This window comes from Hypanus sabinus, unplaced genomic scaffold, assembly GCF_030144855.1.
Source record: "Hypanus sabinus isolate sHypSab1 unplaced genomic scaffold, sHypSab1.hap1 scaffold_776, whole genome shotgun sequence".
Taxonomy (NCBI): domain Eukaryota; kingdom Metazoa; phylum Chordata; class Chondrichthyes; order Myliobatiformes; family Dasyatidae; genus Hypanus; species Hypanus sabinus.
This window is the reverse complement of record NW_026781627.1, coordinates 79710-94107: the sequence shown is the minus strand read 5'-3', so window position 1 is coordinate 94107 and position 14398 is coordinate 79710. Positions and strand designations below refer to the sequence as shown.

Genomic DNA, 14398 nt, shown 5'->3' with positions numbered 1-14398 from the left:
TGCCCTTGATCCTGCTGGTACGTGTGTTCGGGCTTCTGCCCCAAACATAGAACATTACAAAACAGTACGGTGAGTGGTTGTGCCAGACTTTTAACCTACTTTTAGATCAATTTAACCCTCCTTCCTACATAGCTCTCCATTTTCCATCATCCATCTAAAAGTTTCTTAATTGCCCCTGAAGTGTTGTTGCAAGAATCCTGACCGAACCAGGGCAATTGGGTTTCAACGTAAGAATCTGCAGAGTGGTGGACTCGCTCCCCTACATCCCTCCCCTCCATCGGTAGTATCTACAGGAGGCACTGCCTCAAGGAGGGAACGCCCAGCGTCAAAGATCCTCCCCCCACCCCAACATCCACCCAGGCCGTGGCATCTTCTCACGGCTCCCATCGGGCAGGAGGTACAGAAGCCTGAAGTCCCACACCACCGGGTTCAGGAGCTGCCTCTTCCCTTCAACTCGCCCGCACAACCCTGATCGGGACAGCGACACCGTGACCACCTCAGGGGGTACATTGTCGTAGGAGACAGCATCCATCATCGGAGATCCCTACCCTCCGACTGTGCTCTCTGCTTCTTCTTTGTCTTGCTTTACGGCGGTTGACACCCAACATTACCGCCACCCTTTGCTCCGGAGTGTGTGATAGACTCACCTTCTACATCCCTTCCCCAATCACAGACGCTCATACCCTAACCTGCACTTAATCCTCCCATCTTCAGCCATCCTAGTACCCTGTTCCTGCTTATCTGTCATATCCTATAAAATACCCTTGTATTTATAGGATAAATATACCCCTCCATTAGTCTCGATAGACCATGGATTTACACTTTGGAAAGTTTCCAGGGCGCAAGCCTGGGCAGGGTTTTTTCTTGGCGCGTGGCAAAGTGGTTAAGGTGTTCGTCTAGTTATCTGAAGGTCGCCAGTTCGAGCCTCAGCTGAGGCAGTGTGTTTGTGTCCTTGAGCAAGGACACCGGTGCCAAGCTGAATGGGTCCTAATGCCCTTCCCTTGGACAACATCGGTGGCGTGGAGAGGGGAGACTTGCAGCTTGAGCAACTGCCGGTCTTACACAACAAAACATAATATATATATATACACTCTCTTCTCACTGCTGCCATCAGGTAGAAGGTACAGGAGCCTCAGGACCCGCCTCGTTCAAGAACACTTACTACCCCTCAACCATCAGGCTCCTCATCTGCATCCCTCTATTCTGAGGCTGCGTCCTCCGGTCCTAGACTCCCCCACTACAGGAAACATCCTCTCCACATCCACTCTATCTGTGTCCTCCGGTCCTAGACTCCCCCACTATAGGAAACATCCTCTCAACATCCACTCTGTCTGTGTCCTCTGGTCCTAGACTCCCCCACTATAGGAAACATCCTCTCCACATCCACTCTATCTGTGTCCTCTGGTCCTAGACTCCCCCTCTATAGGAAACATCCTCTCCACATCCACTCTATCTGTGTCCTCTGGTCCTAGACTCCCCCTCTATAGGAAACATCCTCTCCACATCCACTCTATCTGTGCCCTCTGGTCCTAGACTCCCCCACTATAGGAAACATCCTCTCCATATCCACTCTATCTGCGTCCTCTGGTCCAAGAATAAATAAGCGTTAAGTGTTGAGAACCTGAGATGAAGAGTTTTTGAAAGTGAAGCTCCCTCTACACTGTCCCGTCACGAGTTGTGGGAACAGTTCAGTGCTGGGGAGCCTGAAGTTATCCCCTCTGGCTTTAACGTTGTATATAGTGGCGTATGCATACTTTAATAATAAGTTTACTTTGAACTTTGAACGTCTCTGCGTACACAGGTCATTTGGCAGGAACCAGGAAGGAATTCAAAGCTGAAACGTGAGTCAGCATTCATGAGGTTGGGCTGTGGGCGTGGGTGAGTACACTTGACAACCATTCCTTTTCCGAAGGAGGATTAATACACAAATCGCCAGATGACAGGCGCACCCTAAGCACAGAGAACCCTGTCGCTTAACCGCAACTATTTACAGACAGCTCCGAGCTGTTTTAAGCTGCTGGAACAACCAGCTCGTGCTGAGGCGTCAGCTGGGGAGACTGGATCACGTAGACTGGGAGCCCCGACCACAACAACTCCAAGGGTCCCTCCACACCGTCCCGTCACACACTCCCGGGGTCAGACACAGAGTGAAGCTCCCTCCACACCGTCCCATCACACACTCCCGGGGTCAGACACAGAGTGAAGCTCCCTCCGCACCGTCCCATCACACACTCCAGGGGTCAGATACAGAGTGAAGCTCCCTCCACACCGTCCCATCACACACTCCCGGGGTCAGACACAGAGTGAAGCTCCCTCCACACCGTCCCGTCACACACTCCCGGGGTCAGACACAGAGTGAAGCTCCCTCCACACCGTCCCCATCACACACTCCCAGGGTCAGACACAGAGTGAAGCTCCCTCCACACCGTCCCCATCACACACTCCCGGGGTCAGACACAGAGTGAAGCTCCCTCCACACCGTCCCGTCACACACTCCCGGGGTCAGACACAGAGTGAATCTTCCTCCACACCGTCCCGTCACACACTCCCGGGGTCAGACACAGAGTGAAGCTCCCTCCACACCGTCCCGTCACACACTCCCGGGGTCAGACACAGAGTGAAGCTCCCTCCACACCGTCCCTTCACACACTCCCGGGGTCAGACACAGAGTGAATCTCCCTCTACACCATCCCATCACACACTCCCGGGGACAGACACAGAGTGAAGCTCCCTCCACACCGTCCCATCACACACTCCCGGGGTCAGACACAGAGTGAAACTCCCTCCGCACCGTCCCATCACACACTCCCGGGGTCAGACACAAAGTGAAGCTCCCTCCACACCGTCCCATCACACACTCCCGGGGTCAGACACAGAGTGAAACTCCCTCCGCACCGTCCCATCACACACTCCCGGGTCAGACACAGAGTGAAGCTCCCGCCGCACCGTCCCATCACACTCTCCCGGGGTCAGACACAGTGAAGCTCCCGCCGCACCGTCCCATCACACTCTCCCGGGGTCAGACACAGAGTGAAGCTCCCGCCACACCGTCCCATCACACACTCCCGGGGTCAGACACAGAGTGAATCTCCCTCCACACCGTCCCATCACACACTCCCGGGGTCAGTCATAGAGTGAAGCTCCCTCCGCACCGTCCCATCACACACTCCCGGGTCAGACACAGAGTGAAGCTCCCGCCGCACCGTCCCATCACACTCTCCCGGGGTCAGACACAGTGAAGCTCCCGCCGCACCGTCCCATCACACTCTCCCGGGGTCAGACACAGAGTGAAGCTCCCTCCACACCGTCCCATCACACACTCCCGGGGTCAAACACAGTGAAGCTCCCTCCACACCGTCCCATCACACACTCCCGGGGTCAGACACAGAGTGAAGCTCCCTCCACACCGTCCCATCACACACTCCCGGGGTCAGACACAGTGAAGCTCCCTCCGCACCGTCCCATCACACACTCCCGGGGTCAGACACAGAGTGAAGCTCCCTCCACACCGGTCCCATCACACACTCCCGGGGTCAGACACAGAGTGAAGCTCCCTCCGCACCGTCCCATCACACACTCCCGGGGTCAGACACAGAGTGAAGCTCCCTCCACACCGTCCCATCACACACTCCCGGGGTCAGACACAGAGTGAATCTTCCACCACACCGTCCCATCACACACTCCCGGGGTCAGACACAGAGTGAAGCTCCCTCCACACCGTCCCATCACACACTCCCGGGGTCAGACACAGTGAAGCTCCTTCCACACCGTCCCATCACACACTCCCGGGGTCAGACACAGAGTGAAGCTCCCTCCGCACCGTCCCATCACACACTCCAGGGGTCAGACACAAAGTGAAGCTCCCTCCACACCGTCCCATCACACACTCCCGGGGTCAGACACAGAGTGAAGCTCCCTCCACACCGTCCCATCACACACTCCCTGGGTCAGACACAGAGTGAAGCTCCCTCCACACCGTCCCATCACACACTCCCGGGATCAGACACAGAGTGAAACTCCCTCCACACCGTCCCATCACACACTCCCGGGGTCAGACACAGAGTGAAACTCCCTCCGCACCGTCCCATCACACACTCCCGGGGTCAGACACAAAGTGAAGCTCCCTCCACACCGTCCCATCACACACTCCCGGGGTCAGACACAGAGTGAAACTCCCTCCACACCGTCCCATCACACACTCCCGGGGTCAGACACAGAGTGAAACTCCCTCCGCACCGTCCCATCACACACTCCCGGGTCAGACACAGAGTGAAGCTCCCGCCGCACCGTCCCATCACACTCTCCCGGGGTCAGACACAGTGAAGCTCCCGCCGCACCGTCCCATCACACTCTCCCGGGGTCAGACACAGAGTGAAGCTCCCGCCACACCGTCCCATCACACACTCCCGGGGTCAGACACAGAGTGAATCTCCCTCCACACCGTCCCATCACACACTCCCGGGGTCAGTCATAGAGTGAAGCTCCCTCCGCACCGTCCCATCACACACTCCCGGGTCAGACACAGAGTGAATCTCCCTCCACACCGTCCCATCACACACTCCCGGGGTCAGACACAGAGTGAAGCTCCCTCCGCACCGTCCCATCACACACTCCCGGGGTCAGACACAGAGTGAAGCTCCCTCCGCACCGTCCCATCACACACTCCCGGGGTCAGACACAGAGTGAAACTCCCTCCACACCGTCCCATCACACACTCCCGGGGTCAGACACAGAGTGAAGCTCTCTCCACACCGTCCCATCACACACTCCCGGGGTCAGACACAGAGTGAAGCTCCCTCCGCACCGTCCCATCACACACTCCCGGGGTCAGACACAGAGTGAAGCTCCCGCCACACCGTCCCATCACACACTCCCGGGGTCAGACACAGAGTGAAGCCCCAACGCCGCAAAGAACCGAAGTTTGAGTCAGGGTCTCGGACAGAACCCCCACCCACCTCGAAGAGGGAACAGGGACATCCAAGGTAGAAATTAAGCTCTTCCCGCTGATGAGCTTGAAGGAGTCAGTATTGAGCGCCATCATAACTCCGCGCCTCATCCGCGCTGTCTGTGAGGAGTTTGTCCGTTCTCCCCGTGACCGCGTGGGTTTCCTCCGGGCGCTCCGGTTTCCTCCCACAGTCCAAAGACATAGCAGTTGGTAGGTTAATTGGTCACTGTAAATTGACCCGTGAGTAGGCTAGGCTGGAAGGGCCAGAGTGATATAGTATCTCAATAAATCCTCAATAAAAATAAATAAATACCCAATCATTTCCCCATCGAACTGTTGCAGGAGACTGAATCATGGAGACAGCGGGCGGTGTGCGCTACTGTCGGAACTCTGAACTCGAGCGAACCCCCCCCCCCCTCTCTTCAAAGTGAATGAGGGGCTGTCGGTCCTTGAGTCGGGGTGGGGGGGGGGTCTCGGAGAGGCGACGCGGCAGGAGCGACCCCCCACCCCATCTCCCTCGCTAGTGAGAGAGCGCCTGTCTGACTTACCGAAATGCTGGGCCCTGGACTGTCGTTCTCGACGCGCTGTAGATCATGGTCCCTGTGCTGGGGGTGGGGGGGGGGGGGGTGGTCGGAGATCAGAAGTGGGGGGTCCGAAATAAGCTGCATTGAGAGTTGTAAACTCAGTCAGCTCCGGCACGATCACCAGTTCTCACAGTATCCAGGACATCTCCCGGGAGCGATGCCTCAAAAAGGCGGCATCCATCATTAAACCTGTTCCCCAGTAATGTTTGACAAGCCAAGATTATATCCCTTTCATAACATCATGATGGACTTTTTTTTTTGATGTTTTAAGATTCTCTAGATGGCTTTTAAATATTTTCATGGATAATGGATTCGGTCAGTATCCCAATGGCAATCGTTGTGATCTGGCCTGCGCTTCGCTGTACCCGGGCCCCCTCTGTCGGGCGGACGCGGCATTACATCAGTGGTTTTCCAATAATTCATGGGGTTCTGCAGGCGCTGGGGACCCGGAGCAACACACACAAGATGCTGGAGGAACTCAGCAGGTCAGGCAGCGTCCACGTGAGCTCCCGAGGAAGGGTCTCAGCCCAGAACGTCAGCTGCTTATTCCCCTCCATCGATGCTGCCGAAGGGTCTCGGCCCGAAACGTCGACAGCGCTTCTCCCTACAGATGCTGCCCGGCCTGCTGTGTTCCACCAGCGTTTTGTGTGTGTCTGTTGTTTGAGTTTCCAGCATCTGCAGATCTCCCGTTGCTTGCTTTTTGAGTGTGCGGTGGTTTTCCAATAAGATTGAAGATTGACCAATGGCGGTTCCCTAGACACAAGTGGAAAAAAGAAAGAAATAGTTGTTACTCTGGATCTGCTACAGCAGAAAAGATAAAGAACAATTGTTTTAAAAACACAATAAATATAAACACGTAAGATAGTTAATAACTAGATTGATTGTCTGTCCCTAAAGTGACTCTCGGCTGCACATAAGGTGATTGATAGGAAATATTAAAGTGGGGGTGAGGGGGTGGAGGTGTTGATCAGCCTCACTGCCTGGACAGCAACTGTTTTTGAGTCTGCTGGTCCCGGAGTGGATGCTACGTAGCCTCCTCCCTGATGTGAGGGGGACAAACAGGCTGCGAGCAGGGTGGGTGGGATCCTTCATGGTGTTACTGGCCCCTTTTCCATCCCAGGAGGGACGGTACAACCCACCTGACAGGTTAACGTGTATGAGAGTGATGGAGTGAGTGAGTGGGTGGGTGATGGAGTGAGTGAGTGAGTGGGTGGGTGAGTGAGTGGGTGGGTGATGGAGTGGGTGAGTGGGTGGGTGGGTGATGGAGTGGGTGAGTGGGTGAGTGGGTGGGTGGGTGATGGAGGGGTGGGTGATGGATGGGCGGGTGATATTGGGTGGGTGATGGAGTGAGTGAGTGTGAGTGAGTGAGTGAGTGGGTGGGTGGGTGATGGAGTGGGTGGGTGATAGAGGGGTGGGTGATAGAGGGGTGGGTGATGGACGGGCGGGTGATATTGGGTGGGTGACTGAGTGAGAGTGGGTGGGTGGGTGATGGACGGGCGGGTGATATAGGGTGGGTGACGGAATTGGGTGGGTGACGGAGTTGGGTGGGTGTTGGAGTGGGTGGGTGATGGAGGGGTGGGTGATGGACTTGGGCGGGTGATATTGGGTGGGTGATGGAGTAGGTTGGTGATGGAGCTGGGTGGATGATGGACGGGAGGGTGATATTGGGTGGGTGATGGAGTTGGGTGGGTGATGGAGCTGGGTGGGTGATGGAGCTGGGTGGGTGATGGAGCTGGGTGGGTGATGGAGCTGGGTGGGTGATGGAGTTGGGTGGGTGATATTGGGTGGGTGATGGAGCTGAGTGGGTGACGGAGCTGGGTGGGTGACGGAGCTGGGTGGGTGACGAAGTTGGGTGGGTGACGGAGCTGGGTGGGTGACGGAGTTGGGTGGGTAATGGAGCTGGGTGGGTGATGGTTGGGTGGGTGATGGTTGGGTGGGTGATGGAGTTGGGTGGGTGACGGAATTGGGTGGGTGATGGAGTAGGGTGGGTGATGGACGGGTGGGTGATGGAGTTGGGTGGGTGACAGAATTGGGTGGGTGACAGAATTGGGTGGGTGATGGAGCTGGGTGGGTTATGGAGCTGGGTGGGTGATGGAGTTGGGTGATGAGGCCTGAGAGCCTCATATTTCCCCTTACTCCAATTAAACGTTTCCCTAACTTGTCTGTTCCTATCCCTCTCTAATGCTGTGGTACAGGAGATAGAATTGTGATCACTGACTCCAAGCTGCTCTCCCACCGAGAGATCTGACACCTGACCAGGTTCATTTCCCAATACCAGATCAAGTACAGCCTCTCCTCTTGTAGGCTTGTCTGCATACTGTGTCAAGAAACCTTCTTGAACACTCCTAACAAACTCCACCCCATCTAAACCCCTCTCTAGGGACATGTCAATCGATATTTGGGAAATTAAAATCTCCCACCACAACAACCCTGTTATTATTACACCTTTCCAGAATCTGGCTCCCTATCTGCTCCTCCATGTCCCTGTTACTATTGGGCGGCCTATAAAAAACACCCAGTAGAGTTATTGACCCCTTCCCGTTCCTAACCTCCACCCACAGAGACTCCGCAGACAACCCCTCCATGACTTCCTCCTTTTCTGCAGCCATGACACTAGATCCACGGTACTAGATCAACTGGATCAACGTCCTCTGATCAACGGTGCCATGCCTCCACCTCTTTTGCCTCCCTCCCTGTCGTTTCTGAAACATTTAAAGCCTGGCACTGGAAGTAACCATTCCTGCCCCTGAGCCATCCAAGCATTCTGTAATGGCCACAACAACATAGCTCCAAGTGCTGACCCATGCTCTAAGCTCATCTGCTTTGTTCATAATACTCCTTGCGTTAAAATAGAGACATTCAAACCATAAGCACATCCCTTCTCTATCACCTGCCTGTCCTCCCTCTCACTCTGCCTACAAGCTTTCTGTACTTGTGAGCCAACCGCCCCTTCCTCTGTCTCTTCAGTTTGGTTCCCACCCCCCCCCCCCAGTGATTCTAGTTTAAACTCTCCCCAATACCCTTAGCAAACCTCCCCGCTAGGATATTGGTCCCCCTGGGTTTCAAGTGCAATCTGTCCTTTTTGTACAGGTCACTCCCGCCCCGAAAGAGGTTCCAATGATCCAGAACTCTGAATCCCTGCCCCCTGCTCCAATCCCTCAGCCACGTATTTATCTCCCACCTCATTCTATTCCTATCCTCACTGTCCCATGGCACAGGCTGTAATCCCGAGATTACTACCTTTGAGGTCCTGCTTCTCAACTTCCTTCCCAACTCCCTGTCGTCTGTTTTCAGGACCTCCTCCCTTTTCCTGCCGGTATTGTTGGTACCAATACATACCACGACCTCTGGCTGTTCACCTTCTTCACTTCAGGATATCGTGGACGCGATCAGAAACATCCCGGACCCCGGCACCTGGGAGGCGAACTGCCAACCGGGTCTCCTGACTGCGTCCACAGAATCGCCTGTCTGACCCCCGAACCACGGTAGTGGTAGTGGATTCCACTGGAGGAGCAGACAGCAGACTCTGTGGACAAGATAGAGACACCGGGATTGTATATCGCCTCCCAGGTGCCAGGGGGTCAGGGGCGTGTCGGACTGGGTCCACTGCACTCTAAAGGGGGAGGGTGGACAGCCAGAAGTCTTCATACGTATTGGCACCCGTGGGGCAGGTGGGAAAAGGGAGGAGGTTCTGAAGAGCGAATTAAGGGAGCGAGGTAGAAAGCTGAGAAACAGGGCCTCCATGCTGTCTGTGCCACTTGCCAGTGAGGGTAAGAAAAGGACGATTTGGCAGGTGAATGGGTGGCTGAGGAATAGGATTTCGGATTTCTGGATCATTGGAGAGGAGGGTATGACCTGTGCACAAGGGGCAGGTTACACCTGAACCGAGGGGATGGGGGCAATATCCTAGCGGGCAGGTTTTCTAGAACTGTTGGGGAGGATCTAAACAGATTTGGGAGGGGGTGGGAGTAGGAGTGATGGGGCGTTTGGTGTACAAGCAAGAGGCAGCAAGGGAAGGCTGAGGATGGGGCAAAATTGCAGGTCGGCAGAAGGGGAGGGGTAAAATATGAAATCAAATCCTTCGAAAGAGGTGGCACAGGATCGGAAGATGCAGAACCCTGGTGGGCAGAGGAATGCAAGGGTTAAAAGACCCCGATGGGAGTTATATACAGGCCTCCGAGCAGCAGCCAGGACGTGGGGTACGAATTACAACAGGGGATAGAAAGCCCATGTCAAACACAACGATGTCACGACAGTCATGGGGGATTTCAAAATTCCCAAAAGATTAACTTGCAGGTCGAGTCTGCAGCTCAACATCAGTCAGACAGAGGAGGTGGTGATGGACTTTAGGAAGATTGAGCCTACACTGCTCCCGGTTACTATCGATGGCGAGGACGTGGATGAGGTGAGGACCTACGAGTACCCGGGGTGGGGGGCACCTGGATGACAGACTTGAGCGGAGCCCCAACACGGAGGCTGTGGACAAGGAGGGCCGGAGTCGCCTCCACTTCGTGGGGAGACTGTGGAGTACACGGGCCGCTCCTTCACCCGTCCTACCAGCCTGTTGTCGCCAGTACAATCTTCTGTGCGGTGGCGTGCTGGGGCAATGGCATCAACATGGGTGATGCCAACAGTGTTCAATAAACTGATTGGAAAGGCCGGCTCTGTTAAAGGAGTCAAACCGGACACACCGGACGCTGTGGTGGAACTAAGGACCCTCCGGAAAACCCTGGCAATTCCGGACAATGTATCTCACCCTCTCCACGCCACCCTGGCTGAACGGAGCAGTCACAGACTGGGACAACCGTGCTGCTCCAAACAGTGCGATATGAGCTCATTCTTACCCTTGGAAATTGAACTGTACAACGAGTCAACCTGCCGCCGGGGAACTGCTGACTCTCTCCTGCAAGACTGTTTGAGGTAACTTATTTTTTTATTCTTTCCACTTCTCTTCTAATATTTATATCTGTGGGCCTGTAATGCCGCTGTGACGCTGTAATTTCCTTTGGGATCAATAAAGGGTGTATCTATCTAGTAGGGAAGGCAAATGCAATATGAGCATTCATTTCGAGAAGACTAGAATATACGATCCAGGGTGTATGCTCAGGACTTAAGGTGTTGGTCAGACCGCACGTAGAGTGTTGTGAGCAGTTGCTTGGACCCCTTATCTAAGAAAGGATGCGCCGACATTGGAGAGGTTACAGAGAGGGTTCACGGGGATGATCCCGGGAATGAAAGGGTTAATGTACGAGCAGTGTTTGATGTCTCTGGGCCTGTACTCACTGGAGAACATTTTAGAAGGAGGTGTGTGTGTGTGGGGGGGGGGGGGGGAAAGGGGGATATCACAGTGAAAGCCGATCAAACGTTGAAAAGCCGAGATAGTGAACGTGGAGAGGTGGGGTCGAGGGCCAGAGGACACAGACAGAGTAGATGTGGAGAGGATGTTTCCTGTAGTGGGGGAGTCTAGGACCAGAGGACACAGACAGAGTGGATGTGGAGAGGATGTTTCCTATAGTGGGGGAGTCTAGGACCGGAGGACACAGATAGAGTGGATGTGAAGAGGATGTTTCCTGTAGTGGGAGAGTCTAGGACCAGAGGACACAGATAGAGTGTATGTGGAGAGTATGTTCCTATAGTGGGGAAGTCTAGGACCAGAGGACACAGATAGTGTGGATGTGGAGAGGATGTTTCCTATAGTGGGGGAGTCTAGGTCCAGAGGGCACAGACAGAGTGGATGTGGAGAGGATGTTTCCTATAGTGAGGGAGTCTAGGACCAGGGGGCACAGACAGAGTGGACGTGGAGAGGATGTTTCCTATATTGGGGGAGTCTAGGACCGGAGGACACAGATAGAGTGGATGTGAAGAGGATGTTTCCTGTAGTGGGAGAGTCTAGGACCAGAGGACACAGATAGAGTGTATGTGGAGAGTATGTTCCTATAGTGGGGGAGTCTAGGACCAGAGAACACAGATAGAGTGGATGTGGAGAGGATGTTTCCTATAGTGGGGGAGTCTAGGTCCAGAGGGCACAGACAGAGTGGACGTGGAGAGGATGTTTCCTATAGTGAGGGAGTCTAGGACAAGGGGGCACAGACAGAGTGGACGTGGAGAGGATGTTTCCTATAGTGAGGGAGTCTAGGACCAGGGGGCACAGACAGAGTGGACGTGGAGAGGACGTTTCCTATAGTGGGGGAGTCTAGGTCCAGAGGGCACAGACAGAGCGGACGTGGAGAGGATGTTTCCTATAGTGGGGGAGTCTAGGTCCAGGGGGCACAGACAGAGTGGACGTGGAGAGGATGTTTCCTATAGTGAGGGAGTCTAGGACCAGGGGGCACAGACAGAGTGGAAGTGGAGAGGATGTTTCCTATAGTGGGGGAGTCTAGGCCCAGAGGGCAGAGACAGAGTGGACGTGGAGAGGATGTTTCCTATAGTGGGGGAGTCTAGGTCCAGAGGGCACAGATAGAGTGGATGTGGAGAGGATGTTTCCTATATTGGGGGAGTCTAGGACCGGAGGACACAGATAGAGTGGATGTGAAGAGGATGTTTCCTGTAGTGGGAGAGTCTAGGACCAGAGGACACAGATAGAGTGTATGTGGAGAGTATGTTCCTATAGTGGGGGAGTCTAGGACCAGAGAACACAGATAGAGTGGATGTGGAGAGGATGTTTCCTATAGTGGGGGAGTCTAGGTCCAGAGGGCACAGACAGAGTGGACGTGGAGAGGATGTTTCCTATAGTGAGGGAGTCTAGGACAAGGGGGCACAGACAGAGTGGACGTGGAGAGGATGTTTCCTATAGTGAGGGAGTCTAGGACCAGGGGGCACAGACAGAGTGGACGTGGAGAGGATGTTTCCTATAGTGGGGGAGTCTAGGTCCAGAGGGCACAGACAGAGCGGACGTGGAGAGGATGTTTCCTATAGTGGGGGAGTCTAGGTCCAGGGGGCACAGACAGAGTGGACGTGGAGAGGATGTTTCCTATAGTGAGGGAGTCTAGGACCAGGGGGCACAGACAGAGTGGAAGTGGAGAGGATGTTTCCTATAGTGGGGGAGTCTAGGCCCAGAGGGCAGAGACAGAGTGGACGTGGAGAGGATGTTTCCTATAGTGGGGGAGTCTAGGTCCAGAGGGCACAGATAGAGTGGATGTGGAGAGGATGTTTCCTATAGTGGGGGAGTCTAGGACCAGAGGACACAGATAGAGTGGACGTGGAGAGGATGTTTCCTATAGTGGGGGAGTCCAGGACAAGAGGACACAGATAGAGTGGATGTGGAGAGGATGTTTCCTGTAGTGGGGGAGTCTAGGACCAGAGGACACAGACAGACTGGATGTGGAGAGGATGTTTCCTATAGTGGGGGAGTCTAGCACCAGAGGACACAGACAGAGTGGATATGGAGAGAATGTTTCCGCTAGTTGGGGAGTCTAGGACCAGAGGACACAGATAGAGTGTATGTGGAGAGTATGTTCCTATAGTGGGGGAGTCTAGGACCAGAGGACACAGATAGAGTGGACGTGGAGAGGATGTTTCCTATATTGGGGGAGTCTTGGACCAGAGGGCACAGACAGAGTGGACGTGGAGAGGATGTTTCCTATAGTAGGGGAGTCTAGGACCGGAGGACACAGATAGAGTGGATGTGGAGAGGATGTTTCCTATAGTGGGAGAGTCTAGGACCAGAGGACACAGATAGAGTGGACGTGGAGAGGATGTTTCCTATAGTGGGGGAGTCTAGGTCCAGAGGGCACAGATAGAGTGGACGTGGAGAGGATGTTTCCTATAGTAGGGGAGTCTAGGACCGGAGGACACAGATAGAGTGGATGTGGAGAGGATGTATCTTATAGTGGGAGAGTCTAGGACCAGAGGACACAGATAGAGTGGATGTGGAGAGGATGTTTCCTACAGTGCGGGAGTCTAGGACAAGGGGGCACAGATAGAGTGGACGTGGAGAGGATGTTTCCTATAGTGGGGGAGTCTAGGTCCAGAGGGCACAGATAGAGTGGACGTGGAGAGGATATTTCCTATAGTGGGGGAGTATAGGACCAGAGGACACAGATAGAGTGGACGTGGAGAGGATGTTTCCAATAGTGGGAGAGTCTAGGACCGGAGGACACAGATAGAGTGGATGTGGAGAGGATGTTTCCTATAGTGGGGGAGTCTAGGACCAGAGGACACATATAGAGTGGATGTGGGGAGGATGTTTCCTATAGTGGGTGAGTCTAGGATCAGAGGACGCAGATAGAGGGGATGTGGAGAGCATGTTTCCTATAGTGGGGACGTCTAGGTCCAGAGGGCACAGATAGAGTCGACGTGGAGAGGATATTTCCTATAGTGGGGAAGTCTAGGACAAGAGGACACAGATAGAGTGGATGTGGAGAGGATGTTTCCTATAGTGGGAGAGTCTAGGACCAGAGGACACAGAGAGAGTGGACGTGGAGAGCATGTTTCCTATAGTGGGGGAGTCTAGGTCCAGAGGGCACAGATAGAGTGGACGTGGAGAGGATGTTTCATAGTGGGGGAGTCTAGGACCAGAGGACACAGATAGAGTGGATCTGGAGAGGATGTTTCCTATAGTGGGGGAGTCTCAGTCCAGAGGACACAGATAGAGTGGATGTGGAGAGGATGTTTACGATAGTGGGAGAGTCTAGGACCAGAGGACACAGATAGAGTTGATGTGGAGAGGATGTTTCCTGTAGTGGGGGAGTCTAGGACCAGAGGACACAGACAGAGTGGATGTGGAGAGGATGTTTCCTATAGTGGGGGAGTCCAGGACCAGAGGACACAGATAGAGTGGACGTGGAGAGGATGTTTCCTATAGTGGGGGAGTCTAGGACCGGATGACACAGATAGAGTGGACGTGGAGAGGATGTTTCCTATAGTGGGG

The 14398-nt window shown here is 54.4% G+C and overlaps 1 protein-coding gene across 1 annotated transcript in view; it reads right to left on the bottom strand.

Moving 5' to 3' along the window:
• Positions 1-1656, bottom strand: part of LOC132390121 (ras and Rab interactor 2-like) — a 43735-nt gene extending 42079 nt beyond the window's left edge. Inside the window, exon 1 of the mRNA XM_059962717.1 lies at positions 1622-1656. The gene's annotated coding sequence lies outside the window, so the exon portion shown is untranslated. The remainder of the gene's footprint in view (positions 1-1621) is intronic.
• Between the last annotated feature and the right edge of the window lie 12742 nt (positions 1657-14398).